Source organism: Petaurus breviceps, unplaced genomic scaffold, assembly GCF_028583685.1.
Source record: "Petaurus breviceps papuanus isolate PSGF00001 unplaced genomic scaffold, PetGlider_PUasm1.0 90731, whole genome shotgun sequence".
Taxonomy (NCBI): domain Eukaryota; kingdom Metazoa; phylum Chordata; class Mammalia; order Diprotodontia; family Petauridae; genus Petaurus; species Petaurus breviceps.
Window position 1 is genome coordinate 8,900,223 of NW_027187325.1, and position 9,193 is coordinate 8,909,415.

The 9,193-nt window shown below is 38.4% G+C and overlaps 1 pseudogene; it reads right to left on the minus strand.

Annotated features, from left to right (window-relative positions):
• Positions 1–7,284: 7,284 nt before the first annotated feature.
• On the minus strand, positions 7,285–8,274 carry LOC138145221 (glyceraldehyde-3-phosphate dehydrogenase-like; annotated as a pseudogene).
• Between the last annotated feature and the right edge of the window lie 919 nt (positions 8,275–9,193).

Here is a 9,193-nt window from a genome sequence, read left to right on the forward strand (position 1 = left end):
TGCTTGCTTTAGTCTGTATCAGTTCATACAAGTCTTCTCAGGCTTCTCTGAAATTGTCCCTTTTGCTATTTCTAGCAGTACACTAGCATTCCATCCCATTGCTCAGTCATTTGAAGGACACCTGATTGGTTTCTAGTTCTTTGCCACTACAAAAAGAACTGCTATGAATTTTTTTATACCTGTGAGTCTTTTTCTTGTTTCTTTGATTTTTTAAGGATAATCACCCTGTCTTGGTATTGCTGGGTCAAAGTAACTTTTTGACCTAGTTCAAAGTTGGACCAATTCATAGCTTCACCAACAATGCATGAATGTGAATACTTTCCCACAGCTCCTCTAATATTTGTCATTTTTCTTTTTTGTCAACGTTGCCAAGTTGATGTCTTTGAGGTAGAATATTAGAGTTGCATTAATTTGTATTTCTAGAATTATTATTTATTTGGGGTGGGTGGTTTTCTTTGAAATCTGCTTGTCCATATCCTTTTACCAGTTACCAATTGGAAAGTGGTTTTTATTCTTCCAATTTTAAATTAATTCCTTGTGACCCTTGTAAATGAAACTTTTATCAGAGAAACTTGTTATAAAGATTTTTCTTAGCTAACTTTTTCATTTCTAATTTTATCTGTATTGGGTTTTTTTTTGCAAAAACTTTTAAATTTTATTTAACCAAAAATTATTCTTTTTATCTTCTGTGATCTTTTTTATACCTTGTATAATAATGAACTCTTCTTCTATCCTCAGATCTAGAAGGTAATTTGTCCCTTATTCCTACTATTTTTTTTATGATGTAACATTTTCATGTATCCATTTGGAGCTTATCTAGGTATAACATGTGAAACATTGTTCTGATTTATGCTAGGATGTTTTCTAGTTTTCCAAAAAGTTTTTGTCAGATAGTATGTCCTTATTCCAGTAGATGATGTCTTTGGCTTAATCAAACATTAAGCTTCCATTTTTTGTGAACCTAATCCGTTCTACATTTTATTTTTGTTTTCTTGATTTTTGGAGGGGCAATTAGGGTTAAGTGACTTGCCCAAGGTCACACGGCTAGTAAGTGTTAAGTGTCTGAGGCTGGATTTGAACTCAGGTCCTCCTGACTCCAGGGCCAGTGCCCTATTCACTGCGCTATCTAGCTACCCCATCTACATTTTTTTTTTAATTGATTGCTTGATGACTGTTGCTTTATAGTATAATTTGAGATCTGGTTCACTGACATCTGTCCATTAATTGAACAATTACTTTTTCTTTTCTTTACATTTGTGAAGGACTTTCTACTCCTCCCCTTCCCCCATTTCTCTAAAGATTTTTGACTCTTTATTCTTCAAATGAATATAGCTTGAGGTCTGGTATGCTTTCCCCAAAGAAGAGGGTGATGAGAGAGGAGTGTGTGCATCCTTAATTTTCTATGCTTTTATTCAATATGCTTCTATTGCCCTGCCTTTTCCCCCTTCTCCTCTACCAGACCATAATCACAGATTCTTGTCCATTTTTTCACTTTGAAAATTTTCTTCATAATCTACTCTTTGAGGTTAGAAGGGGTTTTTTGTACTTATGACCAATCCCTCCCTGATCTTACCCTCCCTCTTATTTTCTCTCTTAACTCTCCCCATTCCCATTCCCTGTGTGTGTGTGTGTGTGTGTGTGTGTGTGTGTGTGTGAGAGAGAGAGAGAGAGAGAGAGAGAGAGAGAGAGAGGAAAATCTGCCTCCTTTTGACTGCTTCAAATGAAAGTGTGGTTCAAGTGACATTCCCCCTGACTCCTTCCTTCTTGTTTTATGTTCTTTTATTTATTAATTTTGTTTACCTGAGTTAAGTTCCCTTTCCCCCCTAATGTATTGCTTTCTCCTTACTTTCTTTTCTTCTTCTTCTTCTTCTTCTTCTTCTTCTTCTTCTTCTTCTTCTTCTTCTTCTTCTTCTTCTTCTTCTTCTTCTTCTTCTTCTTCTTCTTCTTCTTCTTCTTCCAATTGGGGTTAAGTAACTTGCTCAAGGTTACATGGCCAGTTTGTGTGTGTGTGTGTGTGTGTGTGTGTGTGTGTGTGTGTGTGTGTGTGTGTTTGTGTGTGGGTATTAAGTGTCTGAGGTTGAAACTGAGCCCGGGTCTTCCCAACTCTGGGGCCAGAGCTCTTACTCACTGCACCACCTGGCCGCCCCCTTTCTTTTCTTCTTAAGATCATAAAAACATAATAAAACTACTCCTAGTCCCTCAGTCTTATCTACCTTCCTCTGTGACTTCTGATGATATTAAGATTCTGAGGAGAAACTTGTATCTTCTCCTCCTATTATAACACAAATATTTCACCCTTGTATAGTCTCTTCTGATTGCTCACTTGTATTCTTTTTTATCTCTCTTTTGACCCCTGTGTTAATATTTCAAAGTTTCTACTCAGCTTTGGTTTTTCCTTCTCTAATACTTGGAAGTTCTATATTTCATTAAAGGTCTATTTTCTTCCCCTGGGGGGTTATACCAGTTTTTCTGGGTAAGTTATTCTTGGTTGTACACTTATACCTTTTACCTTTAGGAACATTGTGTCTCATGCTTTCTGTTACTTTGTTGTTATCACTTCCAAATCTTGAGTGAGACTTCTTAACACTTGAACACCTTCTTTCTGTCTGCTTGCAGTATTTCTTCATTGACCTGGAAACACTGGATTTTGGCTATGGTACAGTCAACGTAAAAATACCTAGAAAGAGACCTCTAGGGTACTGGCTGGATCTTCTGTAGAGGACATATAGATGAACAAAGTGAAGAATCATGTAGAGTAAGAAGATAAGAACGAGTTGTTATCTGGGTTGATGAAAGTCATAGCCATATTGATACATTGAAGAACTAAAGAAAACTATGAAGAAACTGGTCTACTTTCATATTGGAAATTACGACTTTCTCTAGCCCTGAGCTTTTATTATAGGCCTTACAAAGTATGAAGCTGTGTTAATCGTTTATCTATCAAATATTGAAAGGACAATTCAATTATTAATTTTGAGAATAAAAATCATGTTGGAGAAAAGATGAGTTTAAACCAACTTATTAGTTGTAAAACCATCTCAATAGCTGTACATCTTCTGTCACTGAGCTTTAGGCAATTTGTTAAACAAAATGGTTCATATCATTATCCCATTCACATGCAAATGCCACAATACATATGTTATGTTGGGAGTTGGCTTATTTTTTGTTTCCTAAGCAAAACCAGTTAGAAACATATATAAATTGGTACTTGAAAGAGTTGTAAATAGTGCTATTAGGTGAACAAAAATTCTAGGTATTCATGAATTAAAGAATCAATGAGGGTGGAGTCAAGATGGTGGAGTAGAAACAGGACCTCCACATGGATCATGCTCCCACCACCTCCAATTCATGTAAAAGGGGACTCTGAACAAACTCTGGAGCTACAGAACCCACAAAATAACACAGAGAAGCTAACCTCCTGCTGAGGAAAGCCTGGCGGGCCAGCAGGAATCGGCCAGCACAGAGCTCTGGGAGCTGACCCCAGCCCCGCGGGAGCCAGAGATTTTAGCCGCAGGGTGAGCCTGACCAACCACAAGCTGGAGGGACTCTAGATCTCCAGCACCTGTGGCAGTTTCCATAATTATCAACCCATAGATGCTAAGGACAAAGTGAGAGGTCAGTGCAGTATGGACTTTGGGACTCAGTAGTTGGGGGTGCGTCGACATTTAGCGCCCCCCCCCCCCCCCATGGGAAGATGCTGAGGGCTGCCACATAGCTGCCATGTGGCAGCGTCAGCTCCTGGCCTGCAGAGCATAGGGGGACCAAGTGACCAGTTTGAGGGGTAATCACTCTTGCTTTAACCTGCTTGGATCTGGATTGCAGTCTAGGGTGGAGGTCCTGGGGTGTGTGACCATCTTGCTAGAGCATGTGGAGGCTTCAAAGAGGGCACCCAACTAATACCTTTGGCAGCTGAGAAAACCCCAGCATTTGGTATGAAGCTCCCCTCTCTGGTAGCAGAGTCCTACTGTGGCAAAAAGCCCCAAAGTCAAGTAATTGAGTGGCAAAATCAGCAGGCAAAGGAAGCAAACCAAGCAAAGCAATCCAACATTAGACTCCTATTTTGGGGACAAAAAGGATCAAAGCATGGAACAAGAGGAAGACAGTGAAGTCAGAACTCCTGCACCAAAGTCTTCAAAGGAAAATACGAGCTGGTTACAGGCCATAGAGGACCTTAAGAAGCAGATAAGAGAAGTGGAGGAAAAATTGGGAAGAGAAATGAGAACAATGCAAGAAAATTATGAAATGAGAGTCAACAGCCTGACTGAGGAAAATACTACCTTAAAAAATAGACTAACTCAAATGGCAAAAGAGGCTCAAAAAGGTATCAAGGAGAAGAATGCCTTAAAAAGCCTAATTTGCCAGATGGAAAAAAAATCTCAAAAGCTCACTGAGGAGAATCATTCCTTCAGAATTAGATTGGAGCAAAGGGAAGCTATTGACTTTAAGAGAAATCAAGATGATGTTAAACAGATCCAAACAAATGAAAGAATAGAAGGCAATGTGAAATATCTCATGGGAAAAACCACTAACCTGGAAAATAGATCCAGGAGAGATAATTTAAAAATTATTGGACTACCTGAATGCCATGATCAAAGAAAGAACCTAGAAATCATCCTCCAAGAAATTCTCAAGGAAAACTTCCCTGATGTTTTAGAACCAGAGGGCAAAATAGAGCTTGAAAGAATCCACCAATCACCTCCTGAAAAAGATCCCAAAAAGAAAACTTCTAGGAATATTATAGGCAGGTTCCAGAATTGCCAGATCAAGGAGAGAATATTGCAAGCAGCCAGGAAGAAACAATTTGAATATTGTGGAAACACAATCAGGATAACTCAGGATCTGGCAGCTTCTACACTGAGGGATTGAAGGGCTTGGAATATGATATTCCGGAGGTCAAAGCAGCTGGGATTAAAATCAAGAATCACCTACCCAGAAAAACTGAGTATTATGTTTCAGAGAAAATATAGTCATTCGGTGGAATAGAGGACTTTCAAGCATTCTTGATGAAAAACCAGAGTTGAACAGAAAATTTGACATTCAGATACAAGAAGCAAGGGAAGCATGAGAAGCTACACAGGGAAAAGAAATCATAAGGAACTTATCAGAGTTGAACTATTAACAGTCCTACATGGAAAAACGATAATTGTAACTGATGAAACTTTTCTCAGTATGAAAATAGTTGAAGGGAGTAGAAATATGTATATATATATGTATATATATATGTCTATATCAGAGGTTATACTGGCTTATGAATACACATGTGAATATGTATGTATATATGTTTACAGGTAGACATAGATAGAGGGCACAGAACCAATTTAATAGGAAGGGATGAGACTTAAAAGGTAAAATCAAGAGTTGAGAAAGAAATATAATGAGAGGAGATGGGGAGAGACAGAATGGAGTAAACTATCTCATATAGAATAGGCAAGGGAAATGGTTACAATGGAGGAGAAAAATAGGAAGGCAAAAGGGAATGGGTCAACCTTATTCTCATTGAATTTGGCTCAGGGAGGGAATGAAATACACACTAAATAGGATATCTCACCCTACAAGAGAGTAGGGGGGAAGGGGATGAGAGGGGATTTGATACAAGGGAGTGCAGCTGGGGGGGAGGGAAGTTGGAAGCATCCACTTTTGAAAAGAGATGGGATCAAAGTAGAGAATAGAACAAGTGGGAGTTGGGATAGGAAGGAGGGAAATATAGTCAGTCTTTTACAATATATCTACTACGGTAATGTTTTGCATTAGCTACACATGTACAACCTATATTGAACTGCTTATCTTCCCAGTATGGGTGGATGACAGGGGAGGAAGGGAATGAATCTTGAATTCAAAGTTTTAAAATCAAATGTTTAAATATATATGTATATATATATATACACACTATTATTAATACTATTTTACATGTAATTGGGAAATAAGATATACAGGCACTGGGGCATAGAAATCCACCATGCCCTACTGGAAAAGTCGAAAGGGGTATGGGAGAAGATATGGGAGAGAGCATATTGGAGGAAGGGATATCCTTTGGGACTGCTATTTTGGGGCGGTGGGTAGGGGAAAAATGGGGAGAAAATATGTAACTCAAAATCTGGCAGAAATGAATGATTTAAATCAGAAGTTAATAAAGCATTTGAAAAATCAAAAAAAGAATCAATGAATTAATTGACTGCCTTAAAGTTTTTAAAAATAAGAATAACACTAATTTTAGTCATTAAATAATATTAAATACTCTAGAATATTAAAAGTTGAATGGAATCTTGTGCTTTATGCAATGAAAGATAAATCTGTGCAGCCAAAGATAAGGAAAAAAACCCAATCTTCACATGTTGGCTCTTTTGAATAAAAATCATATTTCTAATTACCTAAGTCATATGATACTGTTTTTCAAGTACATTGTAATTTCAAAGAACAAATCTACTTTTATAACCTTGAAAAAAATAAATGACTGACCTCAGGTATTTCCTCTAAAGCACCAGTTTAAAAGTGATGAGTGTATGTCTTTACTTACCTATAAGTACAGCTGACACAGCAGGGCTGGTTGTAACAAGTTCAGTTAGCTTCTGAGAACCCAACCCAGGAGCTTCTTCCTGCCTTCTACCAATGATAGACTGCAGGGTTAAAAATGAAAACTCAAAATACTACCACAATTGGTATGTAGGAAAGAATTGGACATACATGTTAGGTGTAATAGAGAGAAGCATCATGGACTGGATATAAAAGGAACATGTTAAAAAAAACAATTGTGGTAGTAAAATAGTCTTACTCCTTTTTTGCAAATTGGTGTGATTTTTATATTTATTTCAATTGTTTTGAAATGATCATTAATGCAACAGAAAGTTTTGCTTCATTTTTTTTCCTTCAACATGTCATTTCTTAATATATTAAGAACTTTAATAAAAAAGGTTTTCTGGAGGTCACGTCACGTAGTGGAAGGGGTCTCAGAATTGGAACCAAAAGACTTGAGTTCCAATTTGGGTTCTGCTACTTGCTGTCTATATGATCTTAAGTAAGATTCTTCTCCTTTCTGAACCTCAACTTTCTCATCTGTAAAGTGACGTGAATGGATTAGATAATTTTCTTTTATTTTTGCACCGAATATGGTGAATTTATTGATGGTACAAAATATAGCACTCTGTGTATCTCCCCCCTACTACAGGGGTGCCTTATGAATGTGAATGTGGCATGGGATCCCCAGTAGAGGAACTAGGTTGAAGCTGTGGGTTCTCCAATTATGGAACTCCTTTTTTGGCTGGGGATGAAGATCCATGGCTTTCCACTTTACTCCTTGAAGGACATGGAGACCGTGAGGTCTACTACATAGTTCCTACAAGCATACTCATTGTCATACCAGGAAATGAACTTAACAAAATGGTCATCGAGGGCAACACCAGTGACAGCATCAAAGGCAGAAGAGTGCGTCTCACTGGTAAAGTTGCAGGTTACAATCTGGTCCTCTATGGAGCCCAAGATGCCCTTCAAGGGTCCCTCTGATACTTATTTCACCACTTTCTTGATTTTATCACATTTAGCATATTTCTTTAGGTAGCAGGCCAGATCCATAACAGACATCATAACACAGAAACATCAAATGGAGAGCTTCTCATTCAGCTCAGGTATGACCTTGCCTGTAGCTTTAGTAGCATCAGTGGAAGCAGGGATGATGTTTTGGGCAGCACCATGCCCATCATGCCACCGCCGCCTGAGGGGCAACCTACTACTTCTTGGTGGTAGTAATGGCATAAACTGTGGTCATGAGTCCTTCAACAATGCCAAAGTTGTGATCAATGACCTTGGTTAAGAGGGCCAAGAGGTTGGTAGTGAAGGAGGTATTACTGACAGTCTTAAGGGAATTATTCTATTTCTCATGGTTTACTCCCATCATGAATATTAGGCATCAGCAGAAGGAGCAGAAATAATGACCTCTATGACTCCACCTTTAAAGTGAGCCCTGGCTTTATCCATGGTGGTGAAGACACAGGTCTATTCTAAAACATGCTTGGCTCCATCATCTTTTAATTTAATATTGGTAGGATCTTGCTCTTAGAAGATGGTAATATCTTTTCCATTGATCACTGGCTTTCCATTCTTAGCCTTGACAGTGCCCATGAACTTGCCCTGGGGGTAATCATATTGAAACATATAAACCACATAGTTGCAGTCAATGAAGGGGTAACTGATGACCACAATGTCCACTCCACCTAAGTTGAATGTAGGCTTGGTCACCAGGCACCCAGTAGAGCCCAATCCATTGACTCTAATCTTCACCATCTTGTTTCAGGGTTGTTATTGCAGCAGCAGATCCTAATACTAAGCTTGGAAGAAGGGTTGAAAGGATATGATGATTTTAAAGGTTTCTTTCCAGAAATTCTATGGCATTCTAGTAAGTATTGTCGCTTTAAAATTCTAAATCAATTTTTTTCTATGTCTTTGGGGAGGCCCCATCTCAGAATTCACAGAGAGCATGGACATTTTTAGATAGATGATTGTATATGAGTCTTATCAATCAACTAATTGAAAATATTTCCTAATATGACCTAAAACAGGGGTGCAGAATATATAAGCCTTGAGGTCACATGTGGCCCTCTAGGTCCTTGGCTGCGGCCTTTTGACTGAATCCAAGTTTTTTAGAGCAAATCCTTTTATTACAGGGATCTCTTCTGTGAAGTTTGAACTCAGTCAAAAGGCTGCCCTTGAGGACTCGGAGGGCCACATTTGGTCTTGGGGTCACAGATTTCCCCACCTCTGACTAGAACTATGCTAGATACTGAGGCGATAGCAACTTAGAATCGAATGGAAAACTTACATACAAAATGATTACAAAACAATACAAGACACATGAGAAAGAGTTTGAATTGTCACTTTGTCACTTTCTACACATAGGAATTTTGACAAGTTACTCTTCGGACCTTGCTTTTCTTATCTATAAAATGAGGAAGTTCAATGAGATGACCTCCAAGGTCTCTTCCTGGTATAAGTTCATAATCAAAAGCTACTAAGTGCTCCATTGCCTAATACAGGCAAAATTTATAAGATTTCAGAAGAAGGGGAAAATGGAAGTTGGGATATCAGGGAAGACTTCAAGACAGTAGGAGGGACTTGCATTAGAGATGGAAAGGAGCTCTAAAAAATGAGTAAGATGAAAGGGGAAAGTAGCAATCCATATTATGACAGAAATGGGAGAATGGGT